The following is a 9456-nucleotide window of genomic DNA, read 5'->3' on the forward strand; positions in this document are numbered from 1 at the left end:
ACATTTGGTAGGAACCTTTTGAATTTGAGCATGTTTGCAATTAGGAATGTATTTGGTACGGACAACTGCTCACCTGACACATTTTTCTACTCAACACCTTTGAACATCTGATCAGTAAGTAAGTTCTTTTACAATTGTTCTACCTAAGAAAATATTTGATGCCTTGTGAAAGGGTTGGCATAATTTAGTGCTTCACTTGTCAGAAAGGGAAATATTTGCAATACTATTAGCTAACTGTTGACATATTCTTGTTAGCTAAACTAATCTTATAGCTGGGTCACCAACATAAAACTCAAGATAAATATTTAGATTGATGTGCATTTTACAGTATTGTACGTTTGATTTGCTTTATCCAGAGTATGGCTAAAAGATTTACAGCTGAGATGGTTCTATGGATGCTGGATGAAGAACCAGATGAGGAGGCGATTGGAAATGATTCGGAGTCTGAAATATCTGAGGATGATGACCCGGACTACGTATGTGCCCCAGGATCAAGCTGAAGATGTGGGTGTGTCTTCAAATCCAGCTCTCCGAGATGAAGAAGACATAGACATAGGTGACTCATCTGATGATGAATCCTCAGAAGAGGAAGCACAGACCCAGTCCAATAGACTGAGTAAAAAGGGGTCTTACTGGAATGAGAATCCCCCCACTTCCAGCAGAACAAGAAGCCATAACATTCTGAGGCTCAGAAGCTGCCCAGGACCTACACCCGGATCAAGAGCTGTTTCACCGAAAGATGCATGGGATATGTTCATCAGTGACAACATCATTGAGGAGGTTCTAAAATGCACCAACTTAGAGGGACGAAGAGCAGCCGCAGCTAGAAGGAAAACGTGGAGAAGTGTCAAGAAAGAGGAATTCATGGCCTTTATTGGTTTGACACTCCTTTCAGGTGACAAAGCAGTGGATTACAGTCAGAAGAAGAAACCAGAAGTGATACTGTACTACAACAGAACAAAAGGAGGAGTGGACACAACAGATCAGATGGTTGGCACCTACACATGCAGGCGGAGAACACGGAGGTGGCCCATGGTGCTCTGGTACAATATGCTAGATATTGCCACCCTCAATGCTTACACCAACTTCACTACAGAACACCCTGGTTACATGGGTGGTGTCACCAATGCATGCCGACTATTCATCAAGGAGCTGGGCAAAGAGCTGGTCATGCCATTTATGAAGAGCCGCATGGAGGGCACACCCACACTCCAAAAGCATATCATAGAGGCAATGGAAAGATGTGGGATAGAAAAACAAACCATAGTCACCACCCAACCAGAAGAGGACATAAGACAGAAGGGTGTGGCGAAGAGGAAGAGGTGTGTGATCTGCCCATCTGCCAAAGACAGAAAAGTCAGCAGCTGGTGTTCGCAGTGCAAGAAGCCTGTGTGCAAGGAGCACAAACGCACAGTGGTAATGTGTGCTACATGTGAGGAATCTGATTACTAACTAATAAAGAATAAAAGAATCATAAGAACTGAATTGAAAATTTTATTTTACGTTGGTCTAATTCACAAGTTTATTTTTGTTACCGCCCGATGTTTGCCAAAATGACAAATAAACAGGTTTCAAATAATAAATGTATGATTGTTTGGCCCGAATCACATCTAAAATAAGTATTTGAAGTAAAATATTATTGTAATATGCCTTCATCCATTTTTAAATCGCACTTGGATAATGGGTCATTTTTGACCCATGTGTGTAAACTTGATGTAGTATTACAAAAAATACTTTTGTTCATAAGGTATGGTAGGAAAAATATAAATAATGATTTGTGGTAATCAAAAACAAGATTTTTAAAGAATACTTGATTTATTAAATTATAAAATACATTGATTTCAAAAGATACAGCAAAGAAACACTCAGGCAGCATGAAATAACATGGGACATTGATGCGGGTCATTTTTGACCCATGTTGTGCATTAAAAGGGGTGTGCATATGTTATGCATCAAAGGGTTAAGAGCGCAAGCTGAGCATTCCCACTTCAACAAAAATAATAAAGTATATAAAAAGGGTGATCTAGTTATGTAAGGACTAGAGTTGTGCGGTATAGTATTGTATTAGTATAGTACTGCAATACTAATGAATCATATTCGATACTATACCGCCTCTAAAGAGTACTGGTCCACCACCCCCTGCACCCTCTGTCGTCGTCACGTGGTGACATTGCTGCTTTTTCGAGCAGAGGAGCATGTTCGGCAGAGCACACACACAGAGTACTTACAAGCAGACACAGTGTGTAGACAGAAAAGGGAGAACGGACGCATTTTGGTGTAAAAAGTAAAGATAAAGGTGAAGTTATAACACTGAAACACCCTCAGGAAGAGGTGCTGCAGTGTTTTAGCTACTTCTAAATCACTAATCCTGGCCTCCATGGCGACAAATAAAGTAAGTTTCTTACAAGTAACATTATCACTGGAGGACGAGGAATAGCTAAACATGCTTCACTACACACTGTAGGAGGATACAATAGCTCACCGGCGTCACAATGTAAACAAATGCCATGGGTGGATCTACACCTAACATCCACTGTAATGATACCAAGTACAGGAGCGTATCTAGTCGATATGACTATGATTACATAGATATTTTTTAGCATCAGAAAATCTTCCTGTTTTTTTAAATTCATATTATATTTAAAAAGTCATGAAATACGTCCCTGGACACATGAGGACTTTGAATATGACCAATGTATGATCCTGTAACTACTTGGTATCGTATCGATACCTAAATGTGTGGTATCATCCAAAACTAATGTCAAGTATCAAAGAAGAGAAGAATAAGTGATTATTACATTTTAACAGAAGTGTAGATAGAACATGTTAAAACAGAAAATAAGCAGATATTAACAGTAAATGAACAAGTAGATTAGTAATCCATTTTTACAGTTTGTCCTTTATAATGTGTACAAAATAATAGGTGTATAAATGACACAATATGTTACTGCATACGTCAGCAGACTAATTAGGAGTCTTTGTTTGTTTACTTACTACTAAAAGACAAGTTGTTTAGTATGTTCACTATTTTATTTAAGGACTAAATTACAATAATAAACATATGTTTCATGTACTTTAAGATTTTTTGTTCAAATAAAGCCAGTAATGACATTTATGTGGTCCGCTTTATTTAGAAAAGTACCGAAAATAATCGAAATACATTTTGGTACCGGTACCAAAATATTGGTATCGGGACAATACTAGTAGGGAGTTAAGTTGTGTACATGTGTCTTACTACCATTTGACATATTCTGTTTGTGGCCTGTCAGGTTCAAACACTGATGACATCTATTAAACAGACAAGAAGCAAGGAATCATGCAGAGACAGAGTTCAATTTGGCTCAATGAGGAGAGATGTTTGGGGCTGCACACTCAGTTACAATCTCCCACCACGCTCTAAGGTCCAGTCCCACGTGCTCCTCTCTTTATTTGGGAGGTCCCTGGTTACATCACTGAGGCTGCTTCTGAAGGAAGGAGGTCATTTTAGCAGCCTCAGTTAGACACAATATGAATATTCAGAAGTGCAAATGTGCTGACACTCATTATATCGCCCTGTCTCTGCTTTCAACTTGTCAACCGCACATCCTATTCTATTTTTATTTCACAGAATGTTGCTTCAGCTTCTGAATTCCACTCTACAGGTGATGACATTTTTGATCTTTTTCATACATTAATTCACTAAATGGAGCTACTATTTCAGCGTCATTTGGTGTCCAATTTCTACAGTAATTACTTAATCCTAGAAATGACATAATTTGCTTCTTTGTTTGTGGTTTTGGTGCTTGTACTACTACTGTTTTTCTGCTTTCCACAATAGTACGTCCATCTTTGTTTAGAGAATGTCCTGGATACTTTACTTCTGTTTTGCATAACTGGACTTCTGTTTTGCTTACTTTGTCCTTCACTATGTAGATGATTTAATAACACTAATCTATCTTTTCTACCGGTTACCTTATCCTGTGATGCTAATAATGTGTCATCTACGTATATCAGGACTTGACTTCCTCCTTCATAGTTTGATACTATCCTGCATATGATGTTTCAAATCACAGCATTACTTGTCCTAATAAACGCTAAATCAAAATTCCCAATTCAAATGTTATACGTATTACTTTATGTAATTTTAAGGAACATTTTAAACTCACTTAAAACTGTCTATACGCTAATTAAACTATAACTTTACACTCAGGATTGACATTCTTCCAATTCTTTATATTTCTTATTTGCAATTAATATTCAATAATATTCAAAGCAAACAGTTGTCTATCGCTAACTGATAGCTGTCATGATTGCCATGCCTCCTTATTTATTCTATGTTATACCTTTATCTTATCTTAGCTCGTATGGTGTACTGCAAATGTCTGAAACATAATCTCACCTAAGAATGTTATACTACACTTTAAAGTTAAACCTACTTTAATCGTACATGTAATACATTCATTTTCACACCTCCACTCCCAATGCGCCACACACACACACACACACACACACACACACACACACACACAAAGTTGTGTGTGAGTGCGTGTGTGTGCACTCGAAGAGTGTTTTTCTTTTTTCCCTCAGCTTATAAACATGTAACTTATTTTATCATTTTATCATGCTATACATATCTACTCGTATTATAGTTATTATTAATCTAGGTTTTTATTTGTTTAATTATTTTAATTATATATATATATATATATATATATATATATATATATATATATATATATATATATATATATATATATATATATATATATATAAAATTATTCATTGGGTCCCTTATAAAAGCACTATGTATATATATAAATATATATGTATATTTTCAGTCTACATTTCTTCACATCTTATTTCAATACCCCCACATTATCTGTCGTAGGCATTAGTTTATTCCATTTTGCATTAATTATTCTTATTGATTTCTTCACATTTCTTCATCTATTTTTACTTTTCTCTCACTTTAGCACTTTGAGATTTTAACCTATTTTTATTTGTATTTGAACCTCTTTTTATTTTATTTGATCTTATTTTTATTTGAACCCCCGGGGTTTTTACACACTTTGTACCTGGAAAGATACACACTTAAACACACACAAACAAACAAACAAACAAACAAACAAACTTGCAGAGATATACCACCAATGGCATACGCTGACAAAACGAAAGCCATGTTTTTCCACATGCACCTACATTTGTCACTTTCTCATCTTTTTTTCAACTTGCTTTTTCCCTTACACACATCCTCTATCCATCTCTTCCTTACACTGCAACACATTGTTTCTATGTCTATTCTCCTCTCCTAGAAACCATTCACATAAGGTTATAAACGTCCCTTTTTCCATGTTTTTCCCAAATCCATTCTCTTCACCTTCCCTTCAAAACCTCTCCTACTTGCTTTTATCTCTTTCTCTCCCTCTACTCACAATCTCAAATGTACCATCCATTTTTTAATTGTTCTCCTTTTCAACAACACATCAATCCAACAATAAATCAGTCTTATAAAATACAGCAAGGTCAACAACAATCCAAAACCATATAATGTCATACGTCTCTCTTTATCTCTTATTGTCTTTCTAATTGGTGTCGTCTTTTAACAGTCATGCTGAGTTACCTTGATTATTGTCTCTCTCTTTTTTTCTCTCTTTTTCTTTTTCAGGATAGTCTCGTGCGGAATGTCCTTCTTTGCCACAACACCAACATGCAGTAGGGTGTAACCGCTGTTGTTGTTGTTGTCTTCTATTTTGGTTGTAATAGATTGTAATAGACCATTTCAGGTCTGCGTTTCTTTTGGTACCTCTTTCCATTTTGAGAATTTGAAGTAATCTGTCGTCCCCTACAGAGCCGAACTTATAAGGATTACTTTTGTCTTTGTTGTAAGATAGTGATTTAATTTATTATTGTGGTACACGTCGCTTTTACTGGAGATTATTCCACAGTGGAAGTGTCTTGCCTCGAGCGTCCACAATAACCCACTATTACTTCTCACAACTTTAATATGGAGTGATAGCCTAATGACGATTACTCACACACACTCTCACGTTCACACCTTTCACACTTGTTTTACAGATTTTTCAATTTTCTTATGAACTCTGTTGCCCTTCAGTATATTGATTTACGGATGTTTAAATTTTTTGTGTGGACTCCTCCGCCCTCCAGGATATTGGTTTTACGGATTTTTCAGTTTTCGTGCGGACTCCGCAGCCCCTCAGGATATTGGTTTATGGATTTTTCAGTTTTTGTGTACTCCGCTGTCCTTAATTTAGCTTATTTTCAATGTTGAATTTTACAGAATTTTTTGTTTTTTCTTCGTGGACTCCGCCACCCTTCTTATTTTTGGCCTTTTTACCTGTTAGAGCCTAGGATTTACAGGGTTTGTCCATGCGTCGTAACCCTTACTCACCCGCTCTTTCTTTGTAATTCAAAACATACTCACTGAACTCTGCGTTCCTTCCTTTTGTCCTCGGTTTTCCGTCAATCTTCAGATTCCAGCCGGAGTGAAGAAAAGCGGTTCCTCAATCAGGAGATGTTTGCCAAGGTCCTCTGGTTTAACTCACCCTGCTGGAATGGTCAGACATGTTGGAATCCGGCTTGAAGGACCAAGAAGAGGTCAGGTTCAAACACTGATGACATCTATTAAACAAGACAAGAAGCAAGGAATTAAACAGCGACAGATTTAAATTTGGCTAAATGAGGAGAGCGCGTACACCTGTACCCTTGTACAGTCTTACACCACGCTCTGACGAAAGATTGTACGCCTCCTCTTTTATTTGGACTTTCCCTGATTACATGGCAACAGCAGTTTCTAAAGGAAAGGGGTCGTAAACAGCCGCTGCCTTGTTCACAGAACAGTTAAAAGAAAAGGTGCATGGAAAAAGATCAGGCCCTGCCTCCTCTCCGCTTTGTAGATCTCGGCAACCAAATCCAGGCCCAGCTTTATACAACATCAGTACTCCTGATGAATTTAGAGCTAGGTCAGGTCTTGGTTTAAGTCATCCAAATATTAGAAGTCTACTGCCAAAATTAGACATAGTCAAAATCTGGATTCAAACAACCAATGCAGATATATTTATCTTATCAGAAACCTGGCTAAGTAAAGCAGTCTCTGACAAGGACATTGCTATAAATGGATATAATGTCTTCCGTTGCGATCGTCCTCGAAAAGGTGGAGGAGTGGCTATGTATATAAAAAAACAAATTTAATGCTACCTTATTATCATCACTGTCAATCACGAAACAATTTGAACTCCTTGCCCTGCAGCTTGAATTCTCGCATGGCCAACCTCTCGCAATTGTAGGGTGTTATAGACCTCCCTCTGCCTCCACTGAAGCCCTTGCCTCTCTTGAATCCTTTTTGAGTGGGTTAAATACTAGTGAACTTCTTTTGGTTGGTGATTTAAATTTTGACTGGTTGACTTCCTCTTCTGATAACCTTAAAGCTGTATGGAACTCACTAAATTTAACTCAATTAATCACTTCCCCAACTCGACTCAATACTAAAAACACTTCAAAATCATCTTTACTTGATCTAATTCTAACCAACGCTCCCCATAAGTACACTAGTACTGGGGTGTTTGTCAATGACTTGAGTGATCATTGTACAATTGCAGCTGTAAGAAACTGCAAACTACCAAAATCAGAACCCATTATTACATGCAAAAGAGTTATTAAAAACTTTTGCCTCCCAGCTTTTATATGCAACTTAGCTGCCTTTCTGTGGAACAGAGTTGCTTCAATTGATGGTATTGAGATAGTGTTGAAATACTTTTATAACGAATTTCAACGCATAGCCAAAAAATATACTCCCTTTTGAAAATTTAAAGTTAAAGGTCGAAATAATCCCTGGTTTTCCTCTGCAATTGGAAACCTTCTCAAAGAAAGAGACGTTGCTTGGGCCAGGGCTCGAAAAACAAAGACAGAGGTTGACTGGCTTAGCTTTCCCCAGCTTTGAAATAAATATACTTTTCTTGTTAAGAGTGCCAAGTCTGATTTTTACCTGCATGAATGCAAAAAAACATATAAATGACCCCAAAAAGTTTTGGCAAACCATAAAAGCTTCTTTAAATCATGTGACAACAAATTACTTTCCAAGTCCTTTAATTACTCAATCTGGTACTTTGTCTGATAAGACAATTAAATCAAATTGTTTTAATGAGTAAGTGGCGTCGAGGAACAAGCAAACCGTCAACTTCCTCGACGCCACTTTCAACCTGAGAAATAACAGCTACCAACCATTCACCAAATCCAACACAACACTCCAATACGTGCACCATGACAGCAACCACCCACCCACCACCACGAAAAGAATACCTACCGGAATTAATAAAAGGCTATCGATGCTGTCATCTAGCAAAGCTGAATTTGACCAAGCAACCCCACAGTACCAAAAAGCACTTGATGAAAGCGGATACAATGTCACCCTCACCTATGAACCCATGCCAGGAAACCAACCGAAAAAGAGCAGAAAACAAAACAACATTATCTGGTACAACCCCCCATACAGCAAAAACGTCTCAACTAATATTGGCCACAAATTCCTCACCCTGATCGACAAACACTTCCCCAAAGGCAACACCCTAAGAAAAGTATTCAACAAGACCAACATTAAATTGAGCTACAGCTGTATGAACAATATACGACAAATTATTTCAAACCACAACAACGCAATTGCAAAGGAGCCGTCTGCCCCCAGACAGAGCGACTCCAAAATCAACAAAGGCTGCAACTGCCGCAAGAAACCTGATTGCCCTCTCAACGGGGGGTGCTTACAAACATCAGTCGTTTACCAATCAAAGGTAACACGCAAGGACATTAACCCATCCGACACATATGTAGGATTAACCGAGGGAGAGTTCAAAACCAGATGGAACAATCACAAGGCTTCTTTCAGGAACCAAAACCTGCGGAATACTACAGAACTCAGCAAACACATTTGGGACCTCAAAGACAATAATGTTGAATATTCAATAACATGGCAAATTCTTGCATCCAGCACACCTTACAAACAGTGGTAATAAAAGATGCAACCTACGCTTAAAAGAGAAACTGTTTATTATATACCGCCCAGACCTGTCATCCCTCAACAAGCACAGCGAAATTGTATCAGCATGCCGTCACAGATGGAAACACCTCCTAGGTAACACATGAGCCAATCACCACGCCCCTATGCCAGCCTGTACCTACCCACTCTGTGCCCTATATAAACCATGGTATGTGAATGCTTCCATTAAAATCTCCTGATGATTGAGGGAACCCCTCATGAAACAGGCCTGTAAAGATGAAGTAGTCTTGTGATTTTTTTCCCACACATACATATATTGCTCTCTACCACGGTATCGAGCACTATTTTTTGGATAATCTAATTAAGACATATATATGTATATATATATATATATATATATATATATATATATATATATATATATATATATATATATATATATATTTATATATGTATATACAAACCCCGTT

Source organism: Nerophis lumbriciformis, linkage group LG13, assembly GCF_033978685.3.
Source record: "Nerophis lumbriciformis linkage group LG13, RoL_Nlum_v2.1, whole genome shotgun sequence".
Classification (NCBI taxonomy): Eukaryota; Metazoa; Chordata; class Actinopteri; order Syngnathiformes; family Syngnathidae; genus Nerophis; species Nerophis lumbriciformis.